This window comes from Eschrichtius robustus, chromosome 2, assembly GCF_028021215.1.
Source record: "Eschrichtius robustus isolate mEscRob2 chromosome 2, mEscRob2.pri, whole genome shotgun sequence".
Taxonomy (NCBI): Eukaryota; Metazoa; Chordata; class Mammalia; order Artiodactyla; family Eschrichtiidae; genus Eschrichtius; species Eschrichtius robustus.
Genome location: NC_090825.1, coordinates 11763880 through 11783027, shown reverse-complemented (window position 1 = coordinate 11783027; position 19148 = coordinate 11763880). Strand labels below are relative to the sequence as shown.

Here is a 19148-nt window from a genome sequence, read left to right as displayed (position 1 = left end):
TCCAAAGGCCAGACTCGCCACTCAAGGTAATTCTGTATTTTCTGGTTAAAAACAAAAGCCTTCCTGAGTAAATTTCTCAGTTGCCTCAAGATTCAAAGTTCCTACCAGACCTTTCCCACCTGCATGATTTCTCCTCTCACCCTCCTCCCCCCTAAGAAATCCCCAGGGCAGGGAGAAGCTTCTGGAGCACTGTGGCGGGTGGCTGGTTCTCTGAGCTGGCCTAGGAGATGCGTGTCTTCCTGCTTGGCCTTTGGCGGGAACTCGTTGTATTTTCTGTGTGTGCTGATGGCTGCTGGGGAGCTGGGCGCCCCACTGCTGCCTGGGCACCCGGTCACAGCCTCCTCCTTCCTCCTCGCTCTGGGCTGTCACCTTGGCCTTCTGCGTCCCCTTGTTGCAGTCCTGATGACCCCTGGCAGGCACCGTGATGGATTCTCAGTTACTGCCTGGTCCCTCCAGGGCTACGGGAATGTCCCCGGGTGGCCATCATGCCAGGCGAGGTGCAGGTGGCTCTCTCAGGCCATTCTCGCTCCAGTCCTGCCCTGTCGCCATTCCTTGACCGCAGCCCGTCCCCGTCCCTCTGCCCTCCCCCTGCTCTGAGCCTGCCTCCTGCCTGGACTCCAGGAGGGGAGTGGGACACAGTTCATCAGGCCTTTGGAGCCTCTATCTTGCAATTGTTCTTCCAGAGAAAAATGGAAACACATCTATTTCAGTGTTTCTCTTGCACAATGCTAATTTGGAAGTATTCAGAATTGGCTTTATAACTCCCTCTAATGCCCAACTCCAACAATTGTTTAAACACACGGGGACCACAATCCACTGAACTTACCCGCAGTCATTGGCCTCATTCCTTTTGCACCCTCACTTTCCTCCGTATCCAGCTGGACATCCACCCTCAGTTGGTTGTAAACACCCCAGACCCTTCTCCTCTCTCATTTCATTGTACTTGGTTGATGTATGAGTCAAAGGTCTCCAGAGAAACAGAAGCAACAGGCGGGGTGTTTATATAGAAAGAGGTTTATTTTAAGAAATTGACTCACATGATTATGGAGACTGGCAAGTCCAAAATCTGCAGGGTGGCCTAGCTGGTGTTTCACTTCAGGTCCAAAGGCCGGCTGCTGGCCGACTTCCTTCTTGCTCAGGGGAGGTCAATCTTCGTTCTATTAAGGCCTTCAACTGATTAGATGAGGTCCACCCACATCATGGAGGACAATCTGCTTTACCAAAGTCCACCAGTTCAAATGTAAATCTCATCTAAAAACACTCTCTCGGAAGCATCCAGAATAATGTTTGACCAATAATCTGGGCTCTGGGGCCTAGCCAGGTTGACACATAAAATTCACCATCACTGTTGGCTAAACCACAACCCTGTTGTGGCCAAACTCACTTGCTGCCTCTTCTGAGGCTGCTCCCACATAGGTAGGGGCAGTGGGAGCAAGATACCCACCATGTCTCACTGGAGATGAAAGATCAGTAACCCCCAGTGAAGTGCAGCGATTGTACTATATTTCCCTGGTTTAGTCACTCTCCCGCTCATAGATGACTATTTCATATCTGCTCCCCATCCTCAGGCTCAGCAGAAGACCTTGCCCCCTGTATCGCAGAGAGAGATTCCATAGGTCCTCACCACTGCGTCTATCCTCCTGAAGGCTGCATCTGTGCTCACACTCTCTCCCTCCCCCTCTTCCCATGGATGAAAAGCCTGGGCTCCTGGCAAAGGCCAACCCCTTCCTCCTGTGATGGGTCTCACTTTCTCCTCTGCTGGAGGTCAGTGTCCAACAGCTCCTTCCTCTCTCTCCTGAATCATCAATTTTGTCTTTACTTGTTCATTCCCATTAGTACACACACTTTTCTTGACCTCGCTTAGAGCTCCCACTCGATTTCTCTCCTTTTTACAGTTTCCACTTGTGCTGTCTTTAATCTCTCTCCTCCTATTCTCTTAATTTTTTATTGTGGTAAAATACACAAAAATGTACCACTGTAACCATTTTAGAGTGTATGATTCAGTGACGTTAAGTGCATTCACAATGTTGTGTAACCATCACTGGTCTAGTTCCAGACTTTTTCATCACTCCCAACGGAAATCTTGTATACGTTAAGCAGTCACTCTCCATTCCCTGCTTTCCCCAGGGCCCCCCAGTCCCTGGCAACCAGTAATGTGCTTTCTGTCTCTATGGATTGCCTATATTGGATATTTTATATAAATGGAATCCTACAACATGTGGTCCTTTGTGACTGGTTTCTTTCACTCAATGTAATGTTTTCAAGATTGATATATGTTGGAGCATGTATCAGTACTTCATTCCTTTTCATGGTAGAATAGTATTCCACTGTATAGATATACCACACTTTGTTTATCCAGTCATCTGTTGAGGGACATGCATTGTTTCCTCCCATTCTCTTTAAGCCCTTTCCAACAGGCTCTCACCCCCACCAGGCCACCAAAACTGCTCTCGTCGAGATCACCAATGATCCCCATGTTGCCAGATCTCACAGTTGATACTCAGGTGTCATTGGACTTGAACACCCAGCAGCACTTGGCCTGCCAATCACTCTCTCTTCTCAAATCACTTCTTCACTCGGCCTGCAGCACATGCATTTTCTAGGTTTTCCTTCTTCCTCTCTGGAATGTTCTTCTCTGTCCCCTCTACTGGCCCCCTCCTCTCTTCTAACTTCTTAATGTTGGAGTGTGGTACTTGTATCTTTTGCCTATCTACTCTCACTAGTCCCATGGCTTTCACTACCATTTATATATGGACGTACCTCATTTTACTGTGCTTTGCAGACACTTGTGTTCTTTACAAATTGAAGGTTTATGGCAGCCCTGCATCGAGCAAGTCTATCAGCACCATTTCCCAACAGCATTTGGAGAACTTATCCTACGTGAAGCTTTGTGTTACGTACTTTAAATACATTCCCTTATTTAATCCTTATAAACCTCTGCAACGTATTTTCCTGTCCCCAAGCTGGGCTGTGCAATTTGTGTGGTCCAGTGAAAAATGAAAATGTGGGACCCCGGTTCAAAAAGTATTAAGAATCTCAAGATGGCAATTGCATTGCGTTAAAGCAAGCTCCTGGCCCTTCTAAGAGTGGGGTTCTGTGTGCCAGCACAGGCTGGAGGACACGAAGCTGGGTGTTACTGTCCCCATTTTCATACGAGGATACCAAGACACAGAGGGGCCGTGTCCTGCTCCCGGTCGGACAGCTCTGATGCTGAAAAGCTAGACGACAGGGCAGCCTTATAGGTCATTGTACCTCCGGTTCAGCTCAGGGTAGAGGCTCAGTGAGTATCATAGGGCAGCAATCAAGACAATTCAGCAAGTGCTACGGAGCGCCTAGAACTTTTGTAGGTATTGTTACTAACACGAGAGAGAACAAGCTAAAATCTGACAACATATGCTAATTGTTCATGCTCATAAATCCCTATAAATATATAGGAAACACTCACTCCTCCGCCAGACTTTGTGGAGGTCTCTTTAGTTCCTCTGGGAGGGTAATGGGAGCCGTCTAACTTGTGAAGATTTCTCATTAAACAACTATTTATTTGTCTAATTGGGGTAAATCAGCTAAATGCTAAGTAGTATCTTCCAAAGAGTAAAAATAGATCTCTAATCACTCACATTATTGCTCAGCACAGAGAGCACCAGGGAACCGTGTTTCCAGAGCCTCCGTCTTATTTAATGTTTTACAGATTCCATGCAAAACCCCACATGCCAGTTGCATGGCAGTAGCTGACGCGCAGCTGAGATGCTTGAATGTGGTTGATTTCCAGAGGCTGTTGTCATGAGAAACTCAGTCGTTAGTGGCTATAATTGTGCTTGTGCAACTCTGACAAAGAATTTCCTCCACAGTTCTGTGGCTAGAATCATGTTAGTGAAATTCCAGTGACAGCTGAAGACAGCAAGATGGAACGAGAATGGACAAAGTTATGACAAATAGTTACACTCGTCACATATTGTGACTTGGGGACGGGCTTTGGCAGATGATGCATTTGGACTCCTTCTGCAGGATTCCCGAGAGATTGTTCTGTGACAGCTGACACTTCCAGCTGACCGTCTATCTGAGACTCCTGGCTTTGCTGGTCTAAAATTAAAGTGGTTCTTTTGCCTTTACTGACACAGACGTTCTGGAACATCTTAGGGATCACTTAGGGGGCTCCAGTGAAAGGGGCCTAAATGATGGAATGGGGAGGTTCATCATCTCCTTCCAACAAGAATGGAGGGAAAGAGCTGGTTGGGGTCAGCTTCTCAGGGATGTCACCAGGAGGCCAGGAGGCCCCGACTCTTCTCATATGTCCATTCCATCATCCTGAGCATGTTGGCTTTCATCCTGAGCTCTGTCCTCAAAGTACAAGACACCATTTCTTCATAAAACCATGTCCAGGTACAGGGAAGTTGTGTTTTCTGGGTTCCCTGAAAAGCAGAGCCTGATACCATTTATCTGGGAGCTGGTCCAGGAAGCAGGAGTGAGGGACTGGGGACATGAGATGGGGAAGGGGGAAAAACCAATACAAGAGCGTGTCATTGAGCTGCCACTGTGAGCGCCAGGGGCTAAGTTCTGCCGGGATCTACTGGGAAGTGTGCAGAGCGGGGCCAGGATCGCCCACCTGGAAGGTGAGGCTCCTGGATCTTCATCCACTGCTCCTCTTCCCCAGTGGCTGGAAGGGACGTGAAAGCAGCAGCACAGGAGAAGACTCAGAGGCCAAGATGTAAAGGAGTTCAGGGTGTGGGCTTGAGGTGGGAGGCTGTCAGCTCAGGGTGAGTATGAGCTCCTGAGAATGCCCAGCATGGTGGTGCTAGGCCTGAAATTAAGGTTCAGTAGTATGTGCTGCCTCGTTATCTGAAGCTGGGAGGGCCAGTTCTCCTCCCCACCCTGCTCCCACAGATAGGGTCCATTAGCCAGACAACCTTCCTTATCCCAGGACCAGGCCCTGCTGCTGCTTATCCCTGAGTAAGGGCTTCAGTTTCCTGCCAGACCACAGAGTCATCCAAACAAGCCTAGCCTAGTCTCCTGGGAGAACAAAGGGGTTCGCCCCCTCCTTTGGATACTACAAACCCTGCCTCCCAAGGCCATGCTTGTTCACTGTGTTCCTAAGTGCAGCCCTGTGTGCCCTGCATGGTATGCTGTTTCCTACCCCCACCCAGGCATGAGTAGATGTGACTATAAACTGCTGTTGATCTCATCTGTCCAGTGTTGGGTGTTCAGCCATCCCCAGAACCCTAGGGTAGGAATGCCTCCCTCACCAATGCTGTGAAGGTGAAGAGCTCAAACAGCCATAACTAAGAACATCCACCATGGCTGCAGGTGAGATCAAGGTGGGCCAAGACATGCGCTACAGGGAGCCAGAGGCATTGGCTACAGAGGGGAAAATGGTGACTTTTTCCTTTCCTGTCTCTTTTTATCAGGGTCAAGAATCCCAGAAGACCCCAGCAGGCACCCATCATGTCTCACTGGACAGAACTGGGTCACCTGTCTCTCTCTGAACCAATCCCTGGCAAATGGCAATGGTATTATGATGACCGATTGGAGACCCATCACAATTAGTCCCCTGTGGTGGGGGAGGGCCCACTTTCCATGAGCACATTTTCCCACAGTGCCTGAATGAAATCAGCGTTCTGTTGGGTTCTATTAGAACAAAATAAGGGAGAAATGGCTGTTGGGTGGGTGGTCAGCTGTGTCTATTCTCTATATGATGGAGAAACCATTCAAGGGTGTAGGGGCAGAAATAGTGCCATCTCTGTTATGCTTTAACTCTGGTGACAGTATGAAAAATAAAATAGAGAGACAAGAAATTGGGGCAGGTCAACCGATTCTGGGGCAACTGCCTAAAGTGAGGACAGTGGTCATAGCAAATAGCAACCATGTGGGATGCTGACAATTGAGGAGGGGAAAATCCCAGGGGTGACCATTACGAGAGACCGAGGTTCATTGGTTCTCTAACTTTGGTGTTCTCAGCAATCACCTAGACCCCTTCCAGGAATTCTGATTGGGAAGGTCTGGAGAAAGGCCCCAGAATGTGCAGTTTTACCTCATATCCCCAGGTGATTCTTTTTGTTGTTGTTGTTGTGCCATGTGGCACGCGGGATCTTAGTTCCCCAACAAGGGATCTAACCCGTGTCCCTGCGGTGGAAGCTGGAGTCCTAACCACTGGACCGCCGGTGTATTCCACCCCCCCGCCAGCCCAGGTGATTCTGAAGCAAGTGGTTGGTACCCACAGGCTGAGTGTCCCTTGGGCTGGAATTACTGCAGATATCCCAGTGGGGGTGGGAGGGCAGCTTCACTCTTCCCAAAGTTTTTTTGTCCAGCCACCACTGCAGACCAGGGTTCTGTGTCTCTGAGCTGGTGTGCCAGGACTCAGTATCGGCACAGGCTTGTGGTTTCAATGACAAACCTCTTAGTCCAACTGGAGCCCTCCTCATTTTCCCCTGACGGCTCCCGGCTAGCCAGCGACCTTCATCCCGGGGGTCTACCTGATATTCGTAGCTGACGTTCACATACCAGTCGGCTATCATTGTGCCTTCCTATTGAACCGGCTATTGGCTGACTTGGCTTGAGCCAACATCATCCCACACACCAAGCTGCCTCATTCCTTCCTGCCATAAGTGTTTACTGAGGAGCCATGTGCCAGGCGTTGTTCTAGGCCATGGGGATCCAACATGGAAACAAATGGGCAGACTCCCCACTCTCATGACACTTCACAACAAGAGTCACATAGTAAACAAAAAAGGACATAGCCTAATGGGTGGAATTGTGGCCCTCTCCGAAAAAAATTTATGTCCAAATCCTAACCCTTGGTACCTGTGATTGAGATCTTATTGGGCAATAGCATCTTTGCAGATGTAATTGTTAAGGATCTCAAGATGACATCATCCTGGATTTAGGATGAGCCCTAAATCCAATGACTGACGTCTTTATAAGAGAAAGGAGAGGGAGGTTGGAGACGTAGAAACAGATGGAAGAAAGCGATGTGAACATGGGGCAGAGACTGGAGTGTTGCTGCCACAAGTCAAGGAACACCTGGACCCACCAGAAGCTGGAAGAGGCAGGAAGGATTCTCCCCTAGAGACTCTGGAGGGGGTACAGCCCTGCTGACACCTTGATCTAGGACTTTTGGCCTCTGGAATTGTGAGAGAATAATCCTCTGTTGTTTAAGCCACCCAACTTGTGGTCATTTGTTACGACAGCCCTAGGAAACTAATACGCAGAGTAAATCAGGTAGTAGTGAGAGCTGGGAAGGAAAACAAAGCAGGGTAAAAGGATGGAGAGTCTGGGAGGGTGGAGGAGATGCTCTTCCAGGCAGAGTGACCAGGAACACACTGGTCCTCGCTTGTCCTTGTATCTCTTTCCCTGGTCACGGCCTCCTGGCCTCTTCCTATTTGTCTCCCAGCTGTGTTCTCAGACCTTGACTTATGATCTTACCTCACACTCATCTGAAGATGGCAGCTCAGTGGGAACTCTGTTTAGACTCTGCAGAAAATAAGTAGCTCCCTTGTGGGTAGGGGCAGGGGTCACACACTCAGATGAGGCCTGGGTGAAGGACAACGTGGAGGGCAAGTGCCCCTCCCTCAGTCAGGCAGCTCATGCTCTGCACCAGCTGGTTGTTGCCACGTGGGGATAGGGCTAGCACCGCCAGATCTTCTAGTTTCTGAAGTGAAGCCAGAAATCCGATAGAAGTCTCTCTTTCTCTCTCTTTTTTTTTTTTTGGTATTTACTTAAAAAAAATTGAGGTGAAATCACCATACCATAAATTAACCATGTGAAAGTGGACAATTCTCTGGCATTTAGTTCATTTACAGTATTGTGTAACCGCCACCTCTATCTAGTTCCAAAACATGTTCATCTCCTGAAAATGAAACCCCACACCCACTGGGGAGTCACTCCCTGTTCCTCCTTACCTCCAGCTTCTGGAAACCACCAGTCTGCATTCCATCTCTATGGATTTAGCTATTCTGGATCTTTCATGTAAATGGGATCGTGCAATTAAATGTCAACAACAAACAACAACAACAGACACCGTGTGGACCACTGGGCTGGCCCTTGGACATTCAGTTTCTGATCTCCGGCTATGACAGGTGGCCCCTTACATCAAAGTGATGGGGTCATTTGGCAGCTGTCTCTGTGGCCTGTTAGGAGGCTGATAATGCCAGGCTGGGGAGTGGTCCAGAAGGTCTGCCCTGGGTAAGTGGTTTTGGTGGCAGTGCTCTGATTCCAATATCGTCCCCAAGAGGAAAGGTGGCTATGACCAGTGGAACTGGAAAGGCAGCCTCTTCTCTTTATGTAAGAGGGCTCTGAGGGGTTAGAAAGGATGCTCTCCTCCTCTCCTCTCGATGGTCTGGTCTAGGGCACTACTTGGTGAGAGAGACGGCTCTGGAATGACATCCAAACGGGAGGAGGGAGGAAGGAAAATGGTGCCAGCAAGGATTCAGATCCCATCGCCACAATGGTCCCTGTGTTCAAGAATTCCCCTTTCCACCTTGGAATTCTGCTCTGGAGAACAAAATGTGGTTGGTCATTTTCCCTCAGGGGAGGTGAGGTCGTACTCTTGCCTTTAGTTAGAGTGAGGAAAATATGAGATGTGAATGTGGGAAGGCTGTGTTCATTCTTTCCCAGAGTCATTCATTCCTTTAGTGAGGGGATACTGAGCACCTGCCCGGTACCCAGTGGGATAAAGATATATTACTCGTCAGCTCTCAGATGTATTCGGTGACAGATTAAAAAAGAATTAGTGTTACCAAGTGTCAGCAACAGGAACCATGGAGGTAAAGCAGGAAAAGATAGATTTTCACAGGGGGGAGAGGGAGGCACCAAAAGTTGCATTTACTTCTTCCCAGGCACTGCACTTGGTCCTGGGCTTGTTCTTTGCCCAGGAGCCGGGGGTGGGGAGTTGGGTGTGCGTGTGGGGCGGTGGTGAGTGGGTTGAATCTATTGCTTGGCTTCCCCAGTTCTGCATACAGGACCAGGGCAGCTTCTGCCCCAGTGAGGGGGCTTCCCCTAATTCCTTCATCCCTGGGGATCACTTTTTCTTATTTGCGCAAAAGCGCTGCATGAGCTGGGCTCCCCGCTTTGCATAGTTCTGCTCTTCCGTTTATACTTTGGGGTCCAAATTTACAGCGCTTAGTTGTTGTGGTTGGAACACGAGTATATATAGGAATGAGGATTATTATTGTAAATGATCCTCCTCTGACCAGCTTATTAAAAAACACGGTTCCTTCTCTTCTGGCCGGAGTGGTCTAGGTGTGGTGCTACCCCAGGCAGAGCGAGGGATGCGACGGTGACTCACTTCGGCTCTTTTCCAACGTGTAATTCAATGAATTCGGTTTGCTTTAGAGCCCGTGACTCATTTTCCCTGCTCAGTGACTTGCGTGACAGGGTGGTGAGATAACCAAGAACACAGGGAGCCAACGGGTAGGTTTTTGTAAAGAAATGTAGACTTTCACAGACCTGGGGGACATCCAGAGTGCGGAAAAACGTAGTCGTTTAAGGATACAGTTCCCGAAACAAGGGAAAACATCTTCCAACGGTGGGGTAATTTTTCACCTTCTCACATTTCACTTTTGTTTAAGAAAAAAGTCTGACATCACCGGTAGGATCTGCCGTGTCAGAAATACTGCGGGTGCCTTTGCAAACAGCTGCAGCCTTTGTGCTGGGCTCATTGCTCAGTGTGGGTAACTGTTTTGCCCACCGAGGTTAGAGTCGTTCCCCCCACCCCATCCACTCAGCTCTTCTGCATTCCTGGCCCACATTGTGGGATGCATCTTCAGAAAATGCCACGTTCATGTCAGCGTCATCGGAGGGTCAACCGGAGTAACGTGAGAGAAGAACCCGCGTATCTGGGTGTGATTAAATGTGTGTAAAGACAGGGGAGAAAGCAGATGTTATCTCTTATTTCTTTTTCAAATTGGAGTTGAACACTCAAAAAGCTGTTGGGTGCCACAAATGGAAATGGTGAAATTATGAAAAGAATGTCCTATCTGTCCCAGCTGTGCTTTCACAGACATTTTCTTTTTAACAGTGTTGTTTGATAACTTTCAAAGGAAAAATTATTTTATGGGTGACATTTCAAATCAATCCGTTGAAAGGCTATTTGTCTGAAATACAAATTTGCCAGGATCGTGTGTGTGTGTGTGTGTGTGTACGTGTGTGCGTGTGTGAATTGCCATATGAAAGAGTGGAGGGCTTGTTTGTTTCATTTTGACTATTTATTAGCCTGGACCTTGGCTGTTTATTTGTTTGGCACTATGAAGGGAGGAAACTACAAAATGAACTTGTGGCATACTCTAGTTATCTTTTGCGGTGTACCAAACTACCCCAAAACTTGCTGGCTTGAAACAATTCTGTGGGTGAGGAATTTGGGCAGGGCTCAGCTGTGCAATTATTCTGCTCCATGTGGCCTTCACTGAGGCCTCTCGGTGGTATTCAGCTGGCAGATGGGCTGGCCTGGAGGGCCCAAGACAGCTTTACTCATGAGTCTGGCACCTCAGTGGGGATGGCTGGAAGGCTGGACTCTGCTGGGACTGTCAGCTTGGGTGCCAACACTTGATCCCCCAGCATGGCGGCTCAGGGAGCCCAGAGACAGGGCTCCCAGAGACCAAGGTGCACCTGTCAAGCTTCCTGCAGCCTACCATCGGAAATCAAGCAGCATCGCTTTCCTATTTTAGTGCCTAAATTTGATCACAGGTCAGCCAGATTCAAGGGAAGTGGAAATAGATCCCGCCTCTCAGTGGGAGGAGGACCAAAGAATTTCTGGCTATCTTTAATGCACCGTATGATATAAGAGAGAGATTTTTCAGCCAGGCTTTCAGGAATGCTTAAAAATATGCTTAGGCTTTACCCAGATGGGGTCCTTCGGTGACCCCCATAGCAACTGTTTAAAACCTTTTCCACTTCCTTCTCTCAAGCCTTTAAAACCCAGCAGGATCCTATGGGGCCTTCCGGGGACAGGGCTCCCTGCCCCCATGTCCTCTGCTTGCCTCTTGCCTATAGAAAAACTTTAATCAAAGAATAAATTTAATCAGAAAAAAATGAGAAAGTGCAGAAGCAAAGGAAAGCAGTCAAACAAGATGAAATAACAATAGCTTAGCCATTAAACAAAGTCAAGGATCTTTAGTGTCTCCTCAAAGGCTGTAGATAATATTCTGAGCCATATCCCTTGAGCTGTTTTGCAGATACAGGCCAGCACCCCCTGACTAAAAAGATGTCTTTATTCCTACTTTCCTGATAAAACATGGATCATTAGGCATAAACTAAGTAGAGTGGAAAAAAGCATGGGTTCAAAAATCATCGTTTACCATCCTTGAGACTTTAAGTTGATCAACCTCTCTGACCCTCGATGGCCTTATCTGTAAAAAAGAGAATAATAATACCAAAATCACTGTGGTGTTGTTGATAAGTGTGTATAAAAAATGCTTAATAAAAACCTTGGTAAGTATAACTTAAAATGTAGTTATCTTTTAGCCCCATTCTTTCAGAACCTGTCTTAACATGGGCTATTTTCCTGACACTGACATTTATGAGAACAAATCGCTAAAACTCTGAGAATTTTAATTATTTACAGGGTTGAAGAGATGATTAAATAAAATGATGCCGCTGAAACCCTCTGTGGCTGTCAAGTGCATTATAATGATGGATAACATAGCAACAGTACCAACATCACAATCAACTCATAACTGCTTTGTATTCTGCATGGTCACAAGTCATCACCTATTTCTCTTCCCATCACTTATTTTCACGGTGCCCCGAAGTTGCAGATATTATGGAGTGAGCAGTAGAGGAAAGAAACTCTTTCAAGGGTGGGAACAGACAGCCAGCCCATCCACAGTAATTTATGTAGTCTAAGCATATGTGCATAATTCACTATTATAATGAAATAAAACCCAACCGAGTTGATCTGACACATCTAATGATATACATAATCCTTGCTTTTGCTGCATGATAATTAGGCATAAAAAGTTAGATTTCACATAAATAACTGTAATTAGTATCACTTGGATGCCACCAAAGCAAATTTTTAATCTATTCTGTGTTTTATTTTTTTCTAGTACCCTTAATTAGCAACCATGCTAACAATTTCCCCCTGACAACCTACACTGTTTAATTCTCTTCATTCATTCATTCACTCATTCATCAATTCATCAAATATTTATTAGGTTGCCCACCACATGCCAGGCATGGAGCTAGGTAATGTAAAAATAGCCAATAATGGACAGACAGACAAGACAAAGGGGTTATTTCAATACTGTTAACCCTCCTGCAGTAGGAGAGTTCTGCACTATAAGAGCACAAAAGGGGCACATAATCTAGTTTTGGTTCCAGTGAGGACTCCCGGGAGGAGATGGTGGCCAGAGGAGTCTGGAGGGGCCAGATCAAGAAGGGCCATGTTAAGCTGTGTTGTCCTAGGAGAGGAAATAGGAGATAGACTTGGTGTCTTGCTGCATGTGGAAGCCAAGGGAGAAGGGGAGCCAAGGAGGACACCCGTGGTTTGGGTTGTGAAAGAGGCATCTTTTCTGAGACAGAAGGAGGAGCAGTTTGAGGGGGAGACATTTGTCGTGAGCATATTAAGAGAGTTTGGGTTGCTTGAGGGATGTCCCAGAGGAGGTGTCCTGCAGACAGTTGCTATGTGGGTCTAGAGCTGCCGCTGTCCAAGATGGTAGCCACCAGTCACATATTCCTATTTAAATTTAAATTAAGAGGAAATGCAATTATAAATGCAGTTCTTTAGTCATACCAGTCACATTTCAAGTGCTCAGTAGCCACCTGTGGCTAGTGGATGCTGTGTTGGGCAATGCAGATATAAAACATTTCCATCAATGCTGTATTAAGGCTGTCATTAACAAATTACCACAAACTGAGTGGCTTAAAACAACAGGAATTCATTCTCTCAGTTCTGGAGGGTTTTCAAGTCTGAAATGACAGTGTCAGCTGGCCATGCTCCCTCTAGAGGCTCTGGGAGAGACTCTGTTCCATCACGTTTTCTTAGCTTCTGGTGTTGGCAGCCGTCCTTGGCGTTCCTTAGCTGTGCAGTCTCTGCTCAAATCTCTGCTCCCGTCTTCATACGGAATTCTTCCTTGTGGACATGTCTCCAAATCTTTCTCTCCTTATAACAGCACCAGCCATTGGATTTAAGGGCCCACCCTAATCTAGTATGACTTCATCTTAACTTGATGACATGTGCAAAGATCCTGTTTCCAAATAAGGATGCCATCACTTGAACTGGGGTTAGGACTTGAACATGCCTTTTTGGGGAGCATAATTCAACCCATAACAATCACAAAATTGGACAGCACTGCCCTAGAGCCTAGAGGACAAAAGAAGGAAATTGAAGCCATGGGTCTCATACATGAGACCATCCAGGAAGTAGATGTGGAGAGAGAAGAGAGGAGTCTGGCTAACATTTATGGGACAGGTAGAGGAAAAGAAACTCACAAGGGAACTGAGAAGGAAGGTCAGGGAGATAAAAGGAGAACTAGAGGAGTATGGAGGCTTGGAAGTAGAAGAAACCATTTAAAGATGATGAGTGTGGTCAATAGAATTAAAAACTATGGAGAGGATAAGTAGAAGATGTGAAAAGAACTCACAGGATTTAGCAACAAGGAGGCTGTTGACAAAGACTCTTTCAGGAGAGGCAAAGGGCAGAAGTCAGGTTGGGCTAGGAATTAATGGTGCATATGGAAGTAGAGATGGCACTTCATTCCCCTTTTGAAGATTCACAAATAATAATTAACTATAATTGATATTAATACACATTAATTACTACACATTAATTAATATATATATAATATAATACCCACTCCTATTAATAGACAGAGATAATAATAGTGAACCTTTAGGGTTTATTATGTGCCAGGCATGGTCTTAAATTCTTTACCCAGATAAATTAAAATGAATTAAATCCTTACAATTGCCCTATAAGCTAGGTACTCTTATTATCCCCATTTTATAGGAACTGAAGCACAGAAAGCTTAACACCTGCTCAAGGCTGCAAAGCTGGTAAGGGTCGTGTCAGGACTCAAATCCCCATCTGTGCATTGACCTATTTATCCTATAAGGGGTGGGGGGCTGATTTTTGGTGGTGTTCAGGACTCTTCCCTGAGAGAGACCAGAAGGAGAAAGGGTGACACACGTCAGGGCAGGGGAAGGGATTTTGAGCCAAAGGAAGGGATGCTGATGGAGGTCACAGCCCGCAGTGCCTCCTTTTCACTGAAGGTGAAATACACTGTGGGGAGAGAGGAGGGTAGGGGTGGAGGTGGGGAGCTGAGAGAAATGATGAAGGCTTACAACAGCTGCAGAGAGGGATGGAAAGGAAATCATGTAGTGATTAAGAACATGATTGTCAAGAAGCATTCAGAACCCAGCTGTGAGATGGAAAACAGATTTGTAGTGGAACCACTCAGCTCAGTTAAAATCTTTGCCATCAGCATTTAGGCAGTTACAGAGCAGAGTATGTTGTCTTGACCCCAACTCTTGAGTCTACTTATGCTCTGGGGGTGTTAGGTGTTATGGTCCTGATAGATCCTCTGACTTCCACTCTCCTTCCCCTTCCTTCTGACTAGTAAGACTGCCCAGTTCTCTGCTCTTGTCCCAAAAACTTGAGGCAAAATTCAGGGTGTGAATTGTTGGGGCAAACATGGCGGCTCTGGAGAACCAAGAGCCCAGAAAACATGGCATCAGGGAAAAAACAGAGGGTGGGAGGAAGGAGAAAGAGGAAGAAACCCAATTGTCCCCTCTATTCCAAGCACTGGAGGGCAACCCAAGCAATTACCACCTAGGGTCAACCTCTGTGTTATTTTCGTTCCAGGGACATTTGAAAGGAGACCCCAATCACGGCTTCCAAGGCAGGTTGAGCTAAATCACTCTTCTTGCCCAAAGTAGAGGAACATTACCAGCTTCAGCATGGGGTAGAATGCAGGACCTAAAAGGACAGAAAGGAGTTCTGGGGCCAGCTGAGGGTCCAGTCTGTGCCCACGGAGAAACAGAAACCATTTCAGGGGCAGTAAAAAATTATCAGTAGATCATTTTGGGCATGCCACTGATCAAGTCCTAGAGGATAAGTAAAGTTTGAGCAGAGGTTAAGAAATTTCTGCAAATAATAGAGGTTCTGCAGTAAGAAAGTGACATCTGAGAACGGACCAGTTCAAGGCAAGAGCACCACTGGATTCACAGAAACACCCACTAGGACCAGCATAAATAGGGACCTGCACAGAAAACATTTTCTTCCCCTCACATTATTCCTAATGGGGAAGTCAGAAATTACTAACTTGAAGTTCATTTCCTCCTACTCTATATCATTACTCTTTGGGGTGTATAATTATGCTTAAGTCAAGTATATTGCAAACTACATTTAGTCTTTCCTCCATGGACTAAATTCATTCTCACCAAATCCATATGTGTTGTTATGGATAATTTTCTGAACTTAGTAGCTCCTTCGTACTTATCATTCAAGATTCTAATTCCCAGAGTGGGTGAAACAAGGAAATTTGTTGCCTTCAGAAAATGCTGCTTTTATGAGGCTTATTTCTGTGGGGAGTGTTATTTTTTATGTTAGTGTTTCCATTCAACAATGTGTCTCACTGATTTGACCTGAAGTCACATGAAGCATTTCCTTTTCTCTTTTTATAACGTTATTGGTATTTTTATTTCATATGATATGAAATTCACCCATTTAAAAGATACAGTTCAGTGATTTTTAGTATATTCAAGGCATTGTGCAGCCATCACCACAATCCTATTTTAGAATATTTTCAACACACCAGAAAGCTACCTCTCCCTGTTAGGAATCATTCACCATTCCTCCACCGCTTCTCCCCAACCTTAGGTAACCACTAATCTACTTTCTGTCTCTTTGGTATGGATTTGCCTATTCTGGACATTTCACATAAATGGAATTATACAACATGTGGTCTTCTGTGACAGGCTTCCTGCATTTATCATTATATTTTTAGGATTCATCCATGTTCTAGCATGTACCAGCACTTCATTCCTTTTTATTACCAAATAATATGTCATTGTATGGATATATCACATTTTGTTCATTCATTCATCAGTTGGATGAATAATGTGGTATTTCCAGGTAACAGAATATTATTGAGGGATTTAGGTTATTTCCACTTTTGGCTATTATGAATAATGCTGCTATGAACATTTGTGTCCAAATTTTTGTTTGAACATATGTTTTCATTCTCTTGGGTCTGTACTTAGGAGTAGAATAGCTGGGTCATATGATAAATCTGTGTTTAGCATTTTGAGGAACTATCAGACTGTTTGCCAAAGTGGCTGGACCATCTGACATTCCCACCAGCAATGAATGAGGGTTCTAGTACCTCCACATCCTTATCAACACTTGTTATTGTCTGTCTTAAATTTTAGCCACCCTAGTGTGAAGTGCTACCTCACTGTGGTTTTCATTTGCATTTCACTAATGACTAACTGATGTTGAGCATCTTTTCATGTGTTCCCTCTGTCTCTTTATCTTCCCACCTCCTACACATTTCTGGAGAGACTTCAATGTGCAAAGCATGAGGGCAGAATATCATGTTCTCAATGACTTTATAGTCTTGTTAAGGAGACAAGAAAGTGGGCAAATGAGAGCCCAGGCAGTGGGGGGTTAGGAGTTCAGAAATTGTGGTGACACACAGGAAGCAAAAATGATGGGTGCATTACCCAGAGGAACAGGGAGGATCTGGATAGGCAGAGAATGAAATGATTCCCCTTATTTTAATTCAAATAAAGTAATTTCTGTTTACCTTTCAATGACACTGGAAACCAAAATCTCCATGCCTAGGTCATTGAAACAGAACTCAGAGTGGGAGTTTACTCCAGTAAATGAACTTAAAATGGGAGGACGAGCATCCCATGTGCTTATAAAATACAAAGATTCACTCCTTCGTTTATGTGTTTATTCATTTATTGCATAATTATTTAACGCCATGTGATTTCAGGTCACTTTAGGAAGAAATCGAGAAAAATCAGACCGATAGGTTCCATTTATACACTGTGTACTGCTCACCCACCTACACTAATTTATAACCCCCGCCCCCCAACATATAGACATGTTCAAATATGTTTGCCTACAGTTACTTAGATCTGTTCAGAACTACTTACCATTTGCGAATGTTCTTCTCTTACTACTTTCCTTGATGCCTATACCTTGCACATATGTACTTCTATTACTTAAGGATTTCACTATATTATATCTATTGGTTGACTGGTGGCTTTTTGAGCGTGGGGGCCATATTTATCTTACTTGCCTTGTATCTCAGTGCCTACATATTTTCGTTCCTGTTGTGTAATTAGTGTCCAAAAAAAAAAAAAAATACTGAATGATATCAAAGAGGACCCAGGGACTCACAGACATTATTCTGTTCAGAAATCAAGATAGAATTAATATATTCTTTTTGAAAGGCATCTCCTAGAAACCAGGAAACAGAAGAAAGAATTTCAACAGTAGATTCTTTTTTCTTTCATTCATAGGCTCATACACATACCCACAAACCGATGTGTAGTTCCAAGGTGCTTTTGTGTCGATGTATAAGGGCCCAGGTCCTGAAGTGCCTGAAGGAACAAGGGAGGATCCTTGTCTTTTGGGAGCTCGGTCTGCACAAAACAAGGTAAGGCACTCAGTGGAGTGGAGAAAAAGCCCAGTGTCTAGAACAAGAGTCAAGCCCAAGAAGCCCTGAACTAAGTTCTGGTTTGGGACTCTTTATAGGCTTCCTTCTAGTGCTTTCAAGGTCTGGAAAGGGCCAAACCTACACGTGGGCTGTAACTATAGGCAGGGAATGTAGCAGACAAGGTGTAGAAAGAGGTGGAATGTCCAGGAAGTAAAGATGGTAACTGGCCAACCCAACTGCAAGGGATGGCTAAGGCTTTAATAGTTGACTAACTACCACATTACCAGAGCTGAGTGTGAAAGGGTCTACTGATTCTGACTCCAATTACAATGTGTGGGTTTTGCCCCCCACACCAAGCAATTCTCCGACACCAGCTGGGTGTCCTACAATTCAACTCAGTTATGACATTCTACCTGGAGATAGCATCAGATCTCACAGGCTAAGGGCTCAGTCCCACAAGACTACCCTCTACCCGCACTTCAGATGTCAATGGAAAGCCAAGATTTTCACCTTTACTATTGACCTGCCGGCTATAGATTGGAGGTTCCATTGACCCCCTCCTTGGGTTTGATTAATTTGCTAGAGCAACTCACAGAACTCAGAGAAATATTTTACTTACTAGGTTACCAGTTTATTATAAAAGGCAATAACTCAGGAACAGCCAGATGGAAGAGATGCACAGGGCAAGGTATGGGGAAAGGGCGAGGAGTTTCCATACTCTCTGGGGGGCACACCACTCTCCCATATCTCCACGTCTTCACCAACCAGAAGCTCTCTGAACCCTGTCATTCTGGGTTTTTAGGGAGGCTTCAGTACATGGGCATGATTGGTTAAAATATTGGCCATTGGCTATTGAACTCAACCTTCAGCTCTCTCCCCTCCCTGGAGGTCAGGGGGGTGGAACTAGAAGTTTCAACCCTCTAATCACTTGGTTAGTTCTCCTGGCAACCAACCATGATCCTTAGGAGTTTTCCAAAAGTCATCTCGTTAACATAACAAAAGACATCTTTATCTCTCTCATCACAGAAAATACCAGGAGTTTTAGGAATGAAGAACAACTATATATTTTCTACTATACATCACAGTATGATGAAGGGTCTTGGAAAGATCCACTAGAAGGAGTGGGGAGATGCTACTCAACTTCTCACACCCTTTACTGTTAAACTCTGCCAAAAGAAGGAAAGAAAGTGGAGAGGATGAATCTTTCACAAAATAGGGTAATGTATTGTTGAACTGTAATGTCATCAGCCATTAAGTTCTTGTTGCAGGACAACCAAAACAACATGATAATGAGTGCTAATCCAAGAGGTATTTGATGTTTGTAATTGGGCTCAGCACTCATATGTGGTCTTCCATCCGTCACAGTTCTGCACTCGATCAACCATCTGTGTTTCTCAGAATTTTAAATCACATCTTGTTAAAATATGCACACTCAGAGTAGCTTGAACGTTAATCCTCGTTGTTACATTCCATACCGTGCCACAGCCTTTTAAGCAAACTAAATCATGCTGTAGTAAATTGAGAACCCAGTATACACATTCTAGTACC

General features: G+C 45.4%; 1 long non-coding RNA gene across 1 annotated transcript in view; it reads left to right on the top strand.

The window, feature by feature from the left end:
• The window catches only part of LOC137755881 (uncharacterized), a 37043-nt gene extending 18232 nt beyond the window's left edge, over positions 1-18811 (top strand). Inside the window, exons 2-3 of the long non-coding RNA XR_011072119.1 lie at positions 17464-17600; positions 18627-18811. This is a non-coding gene — a long non-coding RNA (uncharacterized lncRNA). The remainder of the gene's footprint in view (positions 1-17463; positions 17601-18626) is intronic.
• The last annotated feature ends 337 nt before the right edge of the window (positions 18812-19148 follow it).